This window comes from Diaphorina citri, unplaced genomic scaffold, assembly GCF_000475195.1.
Source record: "Diaphorina citri unplaced genomic scaffold, Diaci psyllid genome assembly version 1.1 scaffold3194, whole genome shotgun sequence".
NCBI classification, from domain to species: domain Eukaryota; kingdom Metazoa; phylum Arthropoda; class Insecta; order Hemiptera; family Psyllidae; genus Diaphorina; species Diaphorina citri.
The window spans coordinates 4,471-21,979 of NW_007380605.1; the positions used below are offsets into that span (position 1 = coordinate 4,471).

Genomic DNA, 17,509 nt, shown 5'->3' on the forward strand with positions numbered 1-17,509 from the left:
AAACATTTTTTTATTATCCTGGTTGACGACTTTCAGTTGATTGAAGTGCATGGGAACGTTTCGATTTACGATTTGTACAAGCATAACTGTTGTTTTCATTTCAAAACCAGTGGGTGAGTTTGTGTTTCCAACAACGTCGCTTGTCTGTAGGTTCTCGCAGTGGGCGATTTCACCCTAGTTTGACTAACACCGATGCAATTTGCTGAATCCTGACCTGTAAACATTTCTTTATTATCCTGGTTGACGACTTTCAGTTGATTGAAGTGCATGGGAACGTTTTGATTTACGATTTGTACAAGCATAACTGTTGTTTTTATTTCAAAACCAGTGGGAAATTATATTATAATTCCTTGTCTTTATTCCGGATATCATCTTCTTAATGCGTGTAATCCGCTTATGTCAGGCAAATACACAATACACTTTACATACGATTGGGGTCGAAAGCAGTGCAAGTGTCACCGGTGAAATTTGCTGAATCCTGACCTGTAAACATTTCTTTATTATCCTGGTTGACGACTTTCAGTTGATTGAAGTGCATGGGAACGTTTTGATTGTGAGTTTGTGTTTCCAACAACGTCGCTTGTCTGTAGGTTCTCGCAGTGGGCGATTTCACCCTAGTTTGACTCGTGGGTCTCTCTTGGATGTCCATTCATTCCCTCTCTTACTTCCTCTCCTTTAGAAGGTGACTGACTACTTCTAGTGAAGTTGACTGGTGTTCTCGTGTTGACCCAGCACCTAATTGAGTTTGTGTTTCCAACAATGTCGCTTGTCTGTAGGTTCTTGCAGTGGGCGATATCACCCTAGTTTGACTCGTGGGTCTCTCTTGGATGTCCATTTATTCCCTCTCTTACTTCCTCTCCTTTAGAAGGTGACTGACTACTTCTAGTGAAGTTGACTGGTGTTCTCGTGTTGACCCAGCACCTAAATTGGAAGTATTGTGTCTCTTCTTTCCCATCTGATGAGAGGCATACTACGGGATGGGCGTGCTACGACACAGACCACATGTGTCTAATGTAGCCGTTGTTTCATTGCTGCGAAATAAAAACGGCGGTAAAACACTCATCTTTTAAAAACCAAACTGTCTTACTTCCCGTGTCCGTGAAGAAATTTATGTATCTGTATTCTTTAATTAATCGCCCCGCAGTCTTAAAAGTACCAATACAAACATTATTTCACTATTTGGCAAAAAAGCAAAGTTTTTCACCATAAAAACAACAAATAACTATCAGCAGTTCTGACCAGAGAAAATAAAACGTCGTGGAAAGTTAAGCCATGACGTCACTAGACTTTCAGACATCACGAGATTGCAAAAGAAGAAATAATAATGGAAAAAATTTCATTGCTGCGAAATAAAAACGGCGGTAAAACACTCATCTTTTAAAAACCAAACTGTCTTACTTCCCGTGTCCGTGAAGAAATGATCTCACAGTATTGGAAGAATTGGGAGGTTTAAACTTTGAAACTCCCTGGACGCCCAGAAACAATATCTGGGCTCCTGCCATGTCCCAATTATATTTATTATAGGTAGTTCTGCAGATGATAACAGGATAGAAGTCGGAATGAGAAAAGAACGAATGAATTTTTCCAAATAAATGCAATATACAATTATGTTCTGCAGATGATAACAGGATAGAAGTCGGAATGAGAAAAGAACGAATGAATTTTTCCAAATAAATGCAATATACAATTATGTAGCCCTACATACACGAGGAATAGAATTATAATTTGTTATTGTTTCAGTACACGCAATCCCTGAGAAAGTAATTCGCAAGAACAACAGGGTGGATTGTGTTGTTAATCAATATCAACATAGAACTTGGTAATCTCGTGGAAATAAGTCTGAATTTTGCAAGACTAAAAATTCAGGCACTTTTTTGTCCATGTTTCAGTATTGTATAGGAAAAAAACTGAACCTAAGTATAAAATTGAAAAGGTTAATGAAATTATATTTTTCCCCACTGAAATATATAAAAAAGCCATTATTGCAATTATTTTCAATTTTATAATTTCATGGTATACTATTACTTTTTTTAAACCTATTATTTTTATTATTATTTTTTGCTGATTCGCCATTTAAAATTGATGGAAGTTTTTTCGTTGTTTATGTCTTCATGCGAACTAATTGAATGGAATAAAAATTTAAACATGGCATTATTTCTACAAAAGCTTCGACAAATTTAAATGTTAAATGAATAAAATACTTATTTTTTGCGTACTGATGAATGAATATGTACTGACGAATGAAATTTCTTGCTTTAAACATACTTGCTAATTTGCTATCGATATTTTAAGTACCTGTTGACTTGAACAATTTCTCTTTCAATAATAATTTTCACTAATACGTTTTATTGTTTCTTGTCTTTTCAGGTAAGTGCTCTTTTGTTCCCCCTGGATGGACAAATCGTTTTGAGAATGCCAAGTTACCATGTTGACTTGTGGAAAAGTTCGACCTTGTGAGTACTTTTAAAAGGAAATCTGACCCAGAGTTAGGTGTGCCTTTGAAATGGCTAAATATATTGTAGAACAGTTTGTAAGTACAAGTATTTCGTTATCGTTTGACAGAGATTTGATTGACAAACGTACAAAGCAACGCGTTAGAGAATGGCAATAGATGTAGGTACGTATTTTATCAGGTAGGAGTTTTTCCATGACGAACCGTGACCATCATATTTGTCAGGACAACAATGGAACTTTATCGCTTCGTGATTATCCTCCACTTACCTGGTTCTGCTGGTAATCATTTCAGTATTTGCTTTGAGACAAGAAGAAGAAGCTTCGCGTCTGCGAAGTAAATATGTATCCGATAGGGTAAGAAATAGCGGATGGGAAGTATCAAAGTGAAAAATTCAATAGGCTCTTGAATGAAAAGTAACCATGAGGCTACATTAAAGCCTGGAGCGATTCTACCACCTAAATCTAGCTTATGTGGTCAAATTTTCTAATAATAAAATTCCATGCCAAGGTTGGGACTTGATTCGCCCCCTCCTGTTTAACAGACAAGTGCTTTGACCACCACGCCACCAAAGAAGTGTCTATGAGGTAGTAACAACTTTCCCAAGAATAAATTTCTATCCCCTTGTAGAGCTGATCCACAAAGTTTACGCAATGAAAATTAAACGGTAATAAACTGCATTTCTCCAGTGAATACGAGGTATAGCCTTGCTGCTCGCATATTTCAGAAGTGCATTACTCGTAACGATATCCAGAGCTAAACGCATATAAGTTAAACGATTGTGCATACATCACCATCGCTTATATCGAAGCATTAATTAAAAATTCGAGCATTAATTTTATTATTAGGCATGTTGCTTTGAAAATTTTAAAAATTTATATCATGCTTTCAGGGCTACTTGATAACGCCATAACTGTGACGTCATTATTGAATAACATACACTGAACATCATCAGCCTGTATTAACGTACTCGAAATATCAACAATTAGCACCAGCGTGACGTGGTATGTGTCCGACATTTTGATGTATCTTTGTATTCACCAGTGATACATTAACATTATTGCTGTATTTCTTCAACTGCATTTCTCCAGTGAATACGAGGCATAGCCTTGCTGCTCGCATAGTTCAGAAGTGCATTACTCGTAACGATATCCAGAGCTAAACGCAGCTTCGTGATTATCCTCCACTTACCTGCTTCTGCTGATAATCATTTCAGTATTTGCTTTGAGACAAGAAGAAGAAGAAGCTTCGCGTCTGCGAAGTAAATACATATGTATCCGATAGGGTAAGAAATAGCGGATGGGAAGTATCAAAGTGAAAAATTCAATAGGCTCTTGAATGGAAAGTAACCATGAGGCTACATTAAAGCCTGGAGCGATTCTACCACCTAAATCTAGCTTATGTGGTGAAATTTTCTAATAATAAAATTCCATGCCAAGGCTGGGACTTGATTCGCCCCCTCCTGTTTAACAGGCAAGTGCTTTGACCACCACGCCACCAAAGAAATGTCTATGAGGTAGTAACGACTTTCCCAAGAATAAATTTCGATCCCCTCGTAGATCTGATCCACAAAGTTTACGCAATGAAACGGTACTGCATTTCTCCAGTGAATATAAGGCTAGCCTTGCTGCCTGCATAGTTCAGAAGCGCATTACTCGTAACGATATCCAGAGCTAAACGCATATGAGTTAAACGATTGTGCATAGTGCATACATTACCATCGCTTATATCGAGTCACTTAAAATTCAAGCATTAATTTTATTATTAGGCATGTTGCTTTGAAAATGTTAAAAATGTATATCATGCTTTCAGGGCTACTTGATAACGCCATAACTGTGATTAAGGTTCGTTCTCGGAACAGCTGGCTTTCTCCTACCTGTCTTCCTTCTCTCTTCCCTTTTGGGACTATAAAACCTTATCAGTTACAGTTCTTACAGTTGACGATAATAAAATTATGTTTGATAAAGATAGTAATAGAGTCTTAGTGAAAGGTAACCTCTAGGCGAGGTTAACACCGGAGGCGTTCTCTACCACCTAACCCTTAGAACTCTATTAGCATATGATCAAAGCATTATCAAATAAATATATGTAAAACTAAAGTTATCGTTAAAGATATACATATTTTATCCCTCATTTTGGACTTACGGGCTTGAAATTTTATCCTGATCAATCTTCGCCTATTTTGTGTTTCAGGAGAAGAAGGCCACCATCATATCGGAATATCATGCAAGTGACGCGTCGAAAAAAGGAGCGAGAACTGAGCTGGCCGACCTTGTATTAACGTACTCGAAATATCAACAATTAGCACCAGCACCAGCGTGACGTGGTATGTGTCCGACATTTTGATGTATCTTTGTATTCACCAGTGATACATTAACATTATTGCTGTATTTCTTCAAGTGCCGCTGCCGACGCTTCTTGGCAATCGTCCAACTTTGAAAAATTCCGAATCCACCCTCGAAGGCAGAAGAAAAACCCCATCCTGCGTGGATACAGATGGTTTCAGATCTTCTAAGGCGATTTTAACTTGATAAAAACACGGCAAGATCACACCTTGTGACCACTGACCACGCTACTGACATTTACACTATTAAAAACCCTGTGGGCGGAGCGGTGGTGTCTGATTTACCTGGACATCACAATTATGAATGAAATCTCCAACATAAGTGATTGCCTGATTACCCAGACCCATTAACTGCAAAACATTCACTTCCACCTATCTAAAGTATAAATGAAGTATGTAAAAAGTATGAATATCATTCTTGTGAGGTAATGGACTTGTAAAAGCAAGGAAATTCGAATAAAACTCCGCGGAGTGAAAGGTTTTCCATAACATTAAAATTTAAGAGGGGGGCTCATAAAGTGGTTGAAAATTTTTCTAATGAAAAGTGAAATGATACCATTTAAAATCACTCGTGTAGTCTGTAAATTAATTTGACTCAGTTTTTATGTGTTCAAGTATTTATTGGAAAATATTTTTGTTCCTCAGTCTTTTGCAAAAACAGGAACAGTGATGACGTCTGTATGTCATTTCTGTACAATAATGCTGACATGCCCCAGGTCTCAAGGGACCATCACTAGTTCATCTAAAATTTTAAAAGCTATAAAATAGTCAACTTTCATATTGAATAAATATCATGTTTTCCTTATCTACTCAAATTTACATGTGTAAGGCGAATTCTATTCAATGAAAATCTTTTAGGTTGCGTGAAAAATTTCAAATTTTCAAACTTCCATCTATTATTTATTAGATGTCCTGACATACTCAAAGTCAGTGTACACAATGTATTGCCCTAATGATGAACCACTGTTTCCATGTGGCTCAAGTCCAATGTATACAAAGCCCTAATATCATGCTGTGTCTAATTTGTGTACACTGTATGCTAAATGCTGCGAAGGCAGAAAAAGAGGGTGAACTCTATTTTCCTGCTATGCATACACCTATGCTGGGATCTCCTATTTCTGCAAAGTGGTTGAAATTTTTCCTAATGAAAAGTGAAGTGATACCATTTAAAATCACTCGTGTAGTCTGTAAATTAATTTGACCCAGTCTTTATGTGTTCAAGTATTTATTGGAAAATATTTTTGTTCCTCAGTCTTTTGCAAAAACAGGAACGGTGCGTTAAACAATTCATGACGTCTGTATGTCATTTCTGTACAATAATGCTGACATGCCCCAGGTCTCAAGGGACCATCACTAGTTCATCTAAAATTTTAAAAGCTAAAAATAGTCAACTTTCATATTGAATAAATATCATGTTTTCCTTATCTACTCAAATTTACATGTGTAAGGCGAATTCTATTCAATGAAAATCTTTTAGGTTGCGTGAAAAATTTCAAATTTTCAAACTTCCATCTATTATTTATTAGATGTCCTGACATGTTTCTTTACTGTCGCGTTCAAAATTATTTCATCCCTACTTCTAATGAAAATAAAATACAATATATTATGAAATCGATTATACCTTGTTTATACAGCTCGAATAGGACTCAAAAGTTCCTTTACCAAGGGTTTTCTTCAATACATCGCACCATCTAATGGAAAAACTTAACTTGGTCTCGAGTGCACTGTTGAATAGTTATATACGTTATTCCATTAGATGTGCGACATGTTCACTCTGATAAAGCACATGAGCAGTAACAGAGCATCTAATCTGAACTATTGCTCAATCCTTCCATTAATATTGGCGAAACACATTTGCATACTATAGCAATAACAATAAATTGGGCGACAGCAAAAAGTGCCCGTACTTAGGGAACACGTGTTTGCTGACCCCTTCTCAGTTTTTTGCTGAGCCTTAGTGACGTCATGGAAATTTACTGAGTGTCTGAGAAAGGGCAGCTGCAGTATTGGCTATGCCCGGCACTGATCCTATAAGTATGCCTACATGATTCTATAAATCATGTATGAAGTATGATACCAGATTTATCTATTTATGAACATGGGTAATGCATTTATTTAGAAATAAAAGGCTGCAATACAGGAAGACGGCAATTTCGTTGTTCAACTTCCACACAAGGGAACTGCTTAACTGATTGTGCAAAACATCCGACCTGGTCCTCTATTATTTCCAATTCACATTCAATTAACTAATTAGGTATTTGTGATTATGATCCCGAACAACAAATTAATTAATAATATGTACATAGATGTCTACGAAATGTACATTGGTTCATAAAATACTTTTGGGCTTTGGTGTTGGATCTACCGTGTGTACCATCGATACCCACATGGCAATATTTACATCAGACAATAAAACATCTGTGTTTGATTTTCACACCACCTAAATTGTCCTGGTCCTCTATTATTTCCAATTCACAACCAATTAACTAATTAGGTATTTGTGATTATGATCCCGAACAACAAATTAATTAATAATATGTAGATGTCTACGAAATGTACATTGGTTCATAAAATACTTTTGGGCTTTGGTGTTGGACCTACCTTGTGTACCATCGATACCCACATGGCAATATTTACATCAGACAATAAAACATCTGTGTTTGATTTTCACACCACCTAAATTGTGGTTCCAATCGTATAATTTACAGACGGTAACCTCGAGTAGGTATTTTTTTTAGTCTGGGTATTTACTATATATGTATATTGTATAACTATATCGTATTCTATATGGCAAGAAAGCGGTTCAGATTTAGTTCTTTTGTCCCCAGTCCCCATACGTTCCGACCCCATTTTAATACATTTCGATCGGACTCAATATTTCACAACTAGGTGAAATCACTGAAATCATTTGAAAAGCCGCATGCAAAGTTTCTCCCAGTGGGTCTAAAAAGAAAATATTCTCCTGACCATTGTTACATGACATAGTTAATTCCTTGTCTTTATTCCGGATATCATCTTCTTAATGCGTGTAATCCGCTTATGTCAGGCAAATACACAATACACTTTACATAATCCAATCGTATAATTTACAGACGGTAACCTGGAGTAGGTATTTTTTTTTTAGTCTGGGTATTTACTATATGTATATTGTATAACTATATCGTATTCTATATGGCAAGAAAGCGGTTCAGATTTAGTTCCTTTGTCCTCAGTCCCCATACGTTCCGATCCCATTTTAATACATTTCGATCGGACTCCATATTTCACAACTAGGTGAAATCATTTGAAAAGCCGCATGCAAAGTTTCTCCCAGTGGGTCTAAAAAGAAAATATTCTCCTGACCATTAAGTAGGTATTTTTTTTAGTCTGGGTATTTACTATATGTATATTGTATAACTATATCGTATTCTATATGGCAAGAAAGTGGTTCAGATTTAGTTCATTTGTTCTCAGTCCCCATACGTTCCGACCCCATTTTAATACATTTCGATCGGACTCAATATTTCACAACTAGGTGAAATCATTTGAAAAGCCGCATGCAAAGTTTCTCCCAGTGGGTCTAAAAAGAAAATATTCTCCTGACCATTACAGAGAGAGCTGCTTCATGTAAAAATTTGCTACGGTATGTCCATTACCAAGAGAATCAAGAAATATAGATTTTGGTTTGGAAATCATCACCTTTTTGGTTTTCGTTGAGTGTCCGAAGATGAAGAAAGAAAAGTCGTTCTATGTATATTGTATCGATTTGATTCGCCAAACATAAAACGCATTACTCTCCTACATGTTCTTTGGATCATTGATTGACATAGTTTAATAAATAAACACAATAAAATGTCACCTGACGATGTCACATTTAATGTTATCTCTTGACCTCTTCATCCTCCCCTCTGAAAGTTGCTTTTTTTCGTCATAACAAAAAGTACACGAGTAACGATCACACAGCTCTTTATAACATTATGGAAATCGAACAAGCTTTCTTATTTGAGAATAGCTTTGATCATCACAATATTTCCTCAAGTTTAAGTTGGTGAGTCGGTGTATATCAGTCTCCTGAAAGCTATTTCACCAATGCAAAAAAAAGTCCTAAAATCAAATGGACTTTGTTCCCCCTAGTAAGTTTGTTTGGTTCTCTAACATTTTGATGAATGTCTCGGTTTCATTTGAATCTCTTGGAGGTTTGGACTTGTACTTTTTATCTGAAGGTGATTTATGATATAATATTGCAAAATTTCCTCCATTGTAAAGGATCTCAAAGTAAGAATGAAGTACCTATAAGGTCATGAGAATCAAACTGATAGCCTCTTAAACTGTGTCGACGGCCGTCGATTATGTGTGGACAGTGAGCACAGCTTTATAAAGAGATCGGCAATTCCCACAAATCCGTGAAGATGCTGTAACTCTCTCGAGGAAGCACAAAAGAAAACAAATATGTAATGTGAAAATAAAGATGAATAAATGAATTTAGCACGAAAAAAATCCCTCCCATTAGGAAGCTTTTGAGAAATCCCTACTCACTCCATCTCCATCTGTCCCGTGTCCCAAATGTTTGCTGAACAATTCAACATTCTGTCTTTAATTATTTTTAGTGGCGTATGTCTCTGTAAGTCAAAGATATATTCAAAGTGTTGATAAAAGATGGGCTGGACATTTGTTTTGGATTCAAGGATAACAGATGAACCATTAGGACAACAAACTGGTACCTACCCTAGAAAAGAGAAAACGAGTAACACCAAATATAAGTTGGGAATCAAGTGTCATATCCACTTTCTCGGTATTTGCTGATCGGCTAAATCCGAAGGGGATGAGCCAAATGTGCCAATATTGATATCCTAGCAGAATGACTTTGGTACCCATCCGACTGAAGGAAGGTTTTTGAAAAGACCGAGAAGGGAAAAAGAATTGAAGAGAAGAGTAGGAGAGTAAAATGTTGGTGTTGTAGCGGCTTCAGCTGTAGCCGAATGATGATGGCAGAATAAAGGAAGGTAGAATTGATAAAAGATGGACTGGACATTTGTTCTGGATTCAAGGATAACAGATGAACCATTAGGACAACAGACTGGTACCTACCCTAGAAAACGAGAAACACCAAACATAAGTTGGGAATCAAGTGTCATATCCGCTTTCTCGGTATTTGCTGATCGGCCAAATCCGAAGGGGATGAGCCAAATGTGCCAAAATTGATATCCTAGCAGAATGGCTTTGGTACCCATCCGACTGAAGGAAGGTTTTTGAAAAGACCGAGAAGGGAAAAAGAAATGAAGAGAAGAGTAGGAGAGTAAAATGTTGGTGTTGTAGCGGCTTCAGCTGTAGCCGAATGATGATGGCAGAATAAAGGAAGGTAGAAAAAAAGAAGACAATGCTGACTCCAAATAAAATTGGGAAATGTGCAAACGGTACAACGAAAGAAAAAGATCTTATCGCACCCTCGTGACTCACGGAGCCGAGAGTGGGGGAGCGTTCATATTGCTGACCTAGAAAACACCTTTTTCCAGTCAGCATGTACACCACTGAATTTTATTCTCACTCCCTGTCCTCCTGTACTGCTCTCCTTTGCTGTTCATATTTTGTCAACTTGTTTGCTTTCTAATGAGTTTGTGCTGCGTCAAGACGTGATGTGATTTTAGTCAACAATAACACCAGGGGAGGACTCGGGAATGGAAACTCCTAGGGAAGACAATGCTGACTCCAAATAAAATTGGGAAATGTGAAAACGGTACAACGAAAGAAAAAGATCTTATCGCACCCTCGTGACTCACGGAGCCGAGAGTGGGGGAGCGTTCATATTGCTGACCTAGAAAACACCTTTCCAGTCAGCATGTACACCACTGAATTTTATTCTCACTCCCTGTCCTCCTGTACTGCTCTCCTTTGCTGTTCATATTTCGTCAACTTGTTTGCTTTCTAATGAGTTTGTGCTGCGTCAAGACGTGATGTGATTTTAGTCAACAATAACACCAGGGGAGGACTCGGGAATGGAAACTCCTAGGCGTGGACGTCGATAAGTGAATTTCCCTTAGATTTGTTTGTTTTTTAATGCTCAGGTATCTACTTTTTGCTAGCCTAGTTAACTTGGAGGGTAGTGCGTCTGCCTAGTAAGCACTGACTCCCAGGTGTGGACGTCGATAAGTGAATTTCCGTTAGATTTGTTTGTTTTTTAATGCTCAGGTATCTACTTTTTGCTAGCCTAGTTAACTTGGAGGGTAGTGCGTCTGCCTAGTAAGCACTAGGTCGCGGATTCGATTCCCACCCAAGGCTGATTTTATCCTATACAGATAAGGTTCGTTCTCGGAACAGCTGGCTTTCTCCTATCCTGTCTTCCTTCTTTCTTCCCTTTCGGGACTATAAAACCTTATCAGTTACAGTTCTTACAGTTGAGGATAATTATGTTTGATAAAGATAGTAATAGAGTCTTAGTGAAAGGTAACTTCTAGGCGAGGTTAACACCGGAGGCGTTCTCTACCACCTAACCCTTGGAACTCTATTAGCATATGATCAAAGCATTATCAAATAAATAAATGTAAAACTAAAGTTATCGTTAAAGATATACATATTTCAGCCCTCATTTTGGACTTACGCGCTTGAAATTTTATCCTGATCAATCCTTGCCTATTTTTTGTTTCAGGAGAAGAAGGCCACCATCATATCGGAATATCATGCAAGTGACGCGTCGAAAAAAGGAGCGAGAACTGAGCTGGCCGACCTAGAGTGGAGCATTTCTGATGGATTTCCATGAACTTAATGATCCGGCCCGAAGGACCAATTTTCCACCACGCTATAAATTGATTAATACAAGTTTGTAATACATTCACATTTTCACAAACGTTTGGTACTCGTCAGTAGAATAGATTCCGTACCATGTCAAGGCAATCCGTTCAGGTGGATCAGTAATGTGCTTATCTAGAGGCAAAGCTTTTGGGGAAATTTCATATAATAAAAGAGACGATCCATTGCCTCAGCAGAATCTAACGGTACCATTTAGGTATTTAATTTTCTTCCATATGACCCTGTAAATCTAGTGCTTCACACTTTTTTCCACCTGGTATAAATATAACTATTTACATTAATGCACGTATCGGGAGTAAATTCCCATGCTTGTCCAGGAGATTTGCACTTGAAGAAATAAAAGAGACGATCCATTGCCTCAGCAGAATCTAACGGTACCATTTAAGTATTTAATTTTCTTCCATATGACCCTGTAAATCTAGTGCTTCACACTTCTTTTCCACCTGGTATAAATATAACTATTTGCATTAATGCACGTATCGGGAGTAAATTCCCATGCTTGTCCAGGAGATTTGCACTTGAATGGCCGACCTAGTCATGGTCAAGTAAGTTAAGATTTATTATAGTAGGCTACATATTATGTGAGGGACAACCCTTGGTCTAGCTAGGGGACCTTAAACAGTTAGTATTCCAGCCTGAATTGCCCTTGCTAAAGAAATAGCAAGGGTTGAGTGCGAAGGGCATCCACTCGTAAAAGTTGTAGCCCAAAGCAATCAACATAAGGTTCGTTCTCGGAACAGCTGGCTTTCTCCTATCCTGTCTTCCTTCTTTCTTCCCTTTCGGGACTATAAAACCTTATCAGTTACAGTTCTTACAGTTGAGGATAATTATGTTTGATGAAGATAGTAATAGAGTCAGTGAAAGGTAACTTCTAGACAAGGTTAACACCGGAGGCGTTCTCTACCACCTAACCCTTAGAACTCTATTAGCATATGATCAAAGTATTATCAAATAAATAAATGTAAAACTAAAGTTATCGTTAAAGATTTCGTTCTCGGAACGGCTGGCTTTCTCCTATCCTGTCTTCCTTCTCTCTTCGATTTCGGGACGATAAGACCATAGCAGTTACAGTTCCCTCTGTCAAACCTCTTAAAAAAAAAAAAAAAAAAAAGCTATATAGTACATTAGTACTTGAAAACTTGATATATTAATAAAGTTTTCTAGATAACTTTGTAAAAGTTCTTTTTTCCCGATGATTTTGCGGAGAAAACCACTCTGATATCATAATTGTGCTACCTACGCTCTGTGAAATAGGAGATTTCGAAAGGATCTTCTTGTACTGACACATGGAGTATAGTTTCGTATAAACTTAAACCAACCTTTAGGGTTGTTTGTCCCTACAACTAAGCCTCAGAGTTTGCTTTTTTTATGTACTGATTTTGTCTCAAGTTGGGCGGAAGAGCTTCTTCAAGAGAACCCTTCAATTTAGAAAAAAAAGAGTCGATTCAAACCAATAACTAATTATTAAAGCTAGGATGATGCTTTTTAGCATCAGTTGCTACAAAAGAGTTCTATCTAATGGTATCTGAATCACAAAAACCCATTATTTCGAGTTAGCGCCCTTAATGGTGGGTCCAGACTTGTGCAATGCAACGTGCAAAGCAATGTGCAAAGCATTTGCATTGCACGTTGCAAGTAAAATCAAATCTGACGAATGCGAACGTTTTTCATGTATCCGAGAATTTTTGTACCGATACTCAACTAGTAATGGCCTATAGTAGGTACATCATTTGCATTGCATTGCACGATGCTTTGCAAACACGTCCAAACTAGTGCAACGCACATCAAAGACATTTGCCAGAAAACCGCCAACCTCTCGGATACCCACAAACGTTTGCTGCAATGTTCAAAAAACTTTGCTGCAACTTTCTCAAACACGTCCAAACTAACGAATTTCATTGCATTGCACGTTGCATTGCACAAGTCTGGACCCAGCATAAGAAACTGATGGCGACCTCTCACACTGGAGTCGCGTGACTTAGGTCTCCTAGACTTCCTAGAGCAGGGATTTCCAACCTCCATGTGTATGCGGGCCACATGCTGCATTGGCAGGGACTTCGCGGGCCACATACACAGTGGAGCAGGCCCGTGTCCAGGATTTTCTTGAGGGGATGGGGGATGGATGCTCCATTTTTAGAGTCCACCCCTTAGTGAAAGAGCAAAAATCAGAAAAGCTTCTATATCGTATGTCATATGGCTAATATGCTCGTAGATGTCAAAACTCCAGACCTTTTGACAGTATAAGATATGTATACCCCAATGTCCTTTTTACATACTGGTAGATGTCAATTTTCCCAAGACGTTTCATTTCTCATATAAAATCAAATCTTTCAACTTTTTACCACTAAGTGGTTCACCCTTTATTTACACCGAGTGTTTTCTCACTCTGTTTCTTTCTCTTCTAGAAACTGTTTTCCCCTGTTAATGAATCCTAAATCGTAAGTTGACTCAGTTTTCCAATGTCGTCATCAGTATTGTTGTGTAAGTTTGTGTGAGTGAAAAAAAAATAGCATGAAAGTTTGCCATGGTTTGACCTTTTCCAAATATAACCAAATTTTCTGACTTTAACGTTTTGTTAACGTTAACGTTTTGTCAATCTCTCATACTTCTTGACCTGTTTTCTTGATTTTGGATTTGATTGATTTCGTTCATTCTGTCGATGGTTATTTTGAACTTACTGTTACCTCCAGCACCCTTTTCAAGCAAAATGGAGAAAAACTTTATGAATGTATTTTTCGAAATTTTCAACTAACTACTGTTAGGTCTCATGTTTATTTGATGGTTGATGTTGATCTGTTGATTTGTTGTGACCTGGTAAGAAAACGGCTCGTTGAGGCAAACAGCGACCCCACCCCTCCTACCTACCCGGTCGTTTCTAATAACCCGATAACCCAGGATTGAGATTTCGGAGTCAGTGATGGAAGTGTTGTCTGTCATCCTAATTCTATCTAGCATCAGATCCATATGTTCTGTGTCATTGCTTGACTTTGGTCGAATGGTTTTGTTCTTTTCCAGCGACTATTGAATGATACATATGAATGATACATATATGTATCTATCTATTATTTATTTTTACTTTCCATCCTTATTGTCCTGCGTTTGCTAGAAATAAATTCCCTATCCCGCCTCGCCTCCTCTTTATTGTATCTTTCGCATTCTCCTTTTGAAATGTAAACATTACTGGATTTTTTTAACATCTTCTGCCATAGAAGACAGTCGTAGGAAAGGAAAAGAGAGTGAGAGAAGAGAAAAGAAAATAAATAAAGAAAAAATACAATGCTTCCTCCACTGCTACTGTCGGAAGCAATAAGAAAAGATAAAATTGATGCCAAAATTCGCATGTTCGTCAACAAACGAATTGGCTTTCCTTTGAAGAAAACTGGAAGATTATGCCCGTTTTCTTAAGTCTCGCCTGGGTTTCTAAATTTGTAACGCTATTTTATCTATTCTCTATTCTTCTCGTCCTGATAGCCTTTGCTAAGGACGTTTATTTATGAGCACACTACCGTCTTGTGACTTGTGACATAGATAAAAAGGTTACCCGCTCTTCGTGACTTTTACTCCCATGAAGGTTCAAACCCCGTGAAGATAGAAAGTATCTGGAGAGAAAATGTCGAAAACAATTACCATCCCATCCCAATCCCACTAGTACTTTTTTCGTTCAATGTATTTCTCTGTTTTTAAATTTAATTTTGTTCTTTTTCTTATTTTTTAACATTCATTAACAGGGCGAATGACCACGCCAGTGGCTAGCTGTTAAAGCCCTTAAATAAATAAAAAAAAAACATTCATTAAAAGGGTTTAACATCACTGTTAAAAGGATTTAACATCACTGTAGAACTGCTAAGGTATTTAGTGACGGGATTCTTACCCACCGTTCCACGACAAGCTACCTATTCGGATGCTAACCACACGCAACGTTGCTTAACTACAGTGATCCATGGGAAATGGTGTATTCAACGTGTTATAACCGCTAGCTCTTTCTTCGTTTCTAAATTTCCTTTCCTTCAATTTCTTTCGGAATGAATTTTTCCAAACAGTAAACTTATTTACCAAAAGTCAGCTATCCGAACACCAACCACGCGCAATGTTGCTTAACTTAAGTGGCCCATTGGGAACACAACGCGACATCGTCGCTGGGTTTTAAACGAGTAATTATAATTCATTTATTTGAATCAAGTATACATTATAACATTGTAAGGGTAAATACATGAAAAGATAGGTATAATGGAAAATCCTGCTATTTCTGAGCCCATCTATGTTATTAATTTAAAGTAGTGAACTTAAGGAGTGAACTTTTCTGTTACAGTCTTGCCCAGTCAGTGAAGCTAATGATTGCTGTGGCTCTGATAAAAGATGGGCTGGACATTTGTTTTGGATTCAAGGATAACAGATGAACCATTAGGACAACAGACTGGTACCTACCCTAGAAAAGAGAAAACGAGAAACACCAAACATAAGTTGGGAATCGAGTGTCATATCCGCTTTCTCGGTATTTGCTGATCGGCCAAATCCGAAGGGGATGAGCCAAATGTGCCAATATTGATATCCTAGCAGAATGACTTTGGTACCCATCCGACTGAAGGAAGGTTTTTGAGAAACGAATTGGCTTTCCTTTGAAGAAAACTGGAAGATTATGCCCGTTTTCTTAAGTCTCGCCTGGGATTCTAAATTTGTAACGCTATTTTATCTATCCTCTATTCTTCTCGTCCTGATAGCCTTTGCTAAGGACGTTTATTTATGAGCACACTACCGTCTTGTGACTTGTGACATAGATAAAAAGATTCTTTTATTTGAATCAAGTATACATTATAACAATTGTAAGGGTAAATACACGAAAAGATAGGTATAATGGAAAATTCTGCTATTTCTGAGCCCATGTTATTAATTTAAAGTAGTGAACTTAAGGAGTGAACTTTTCTGTTACAGTCTTGCCCAGTCAGTGAAGCTAATGATTGCGGTCACCCTTCTTCGTGACTTTTACTCCCATGAAGGTTCAAACCCCGTGAAGATAGAAAGTAGGTACCTATCTGGAGAGAAAATGTCGAAAACAATTACCATCCCATCCCAATCCCACTAGTAGGTACTTTTTTTCGGTCAATGTATTTCTCTGTTTTTACTTTCTATTTAATTTTTAATTTAATTTTGTTCTTTTTCTTATTTTTTAACATTCATTAAAAGGATTTAACATCACTGTTAAAAGGATTTAACATCGCTGTAGAACTGCTAAGGTATTTAGTGACGGGATTCTTACCCACCGTTCCACGACAAGCTACCTATTCGGATGCTAACCACACGCAACGTTGCTTAACTACAGTGATATAACCGCTAGCTCTTTCTTCGTTTCTAAATTTCCTTTCCTTCAATTTCTTTCGGAATGAATTTTTCCAAACAGTAAACTTATTTACGCTCTGGTGGTGTTTTGGGAGAGATGAAAAAAACTAAGAGTCTCTCCACTCTCGTCCTTTTGTCTGCTCTATGCTGTCAGTGTTAATGAACATTACTTGTTAGTATAGACTTACTGGCGCTGAGGTTTTTTTTCTCGGCTTTCTATTTCCTTATCCCTTTTACCCTCCCTCCTTTTTCTTTTTTTCTTCTGACTTTATCGTGGCAAAAGAACTTATTTAAAAAAAATGGCTCGTCCTTTCACCCATTCTTGATGTTAGCGCTCCTTTTCTTAGGCATACCTTTATTCAGAAGGCATCAAAAAAACTTATCGACAAGCCTTTTTAATAAATTTTGCCAAATTTAGTCATGTTGCTTGGACATTTTCATTTCAATAGGTCCTCGCATTGATTTCTTACCATCTATCTTTTTTGAATGTCAACAAATCTTTTTATTTGTTACTCCTTTCTTTTCCAGGTACAAATGTCAGTCCAACGGGGTTCCCATAACGGTGACCGCGGGTTCGACTCTACCCCTTGTGTCGG

The 17,509-nt window shown here is 37.5% G+C and overlaps 1 long non-coding RNA gene across 2 annotated transcripts; it reads left to right on the forward strand.

Annotated features, from left to right (window-relative positions):
• The first annotated feature begins 12,102 nt into the window (after positions 1–12,102).
• Positions 12,103–17,509, forward strand: LOC108253782. 2 transcript variants are annotated; one of them, XR_003394408.1, is made up of 3 exons: positions 12,103–12,124; positions 13,985–14,060; positions 17,442–17,509. It is a non-coding gene; the product is annotated as an uncharacterized LOC108253782 (long non-coding RNA). The 2 variants fall into 2 exon arrangements; XR_001809818.1 differs by having other exon boundaries at positions 13,985–14,017.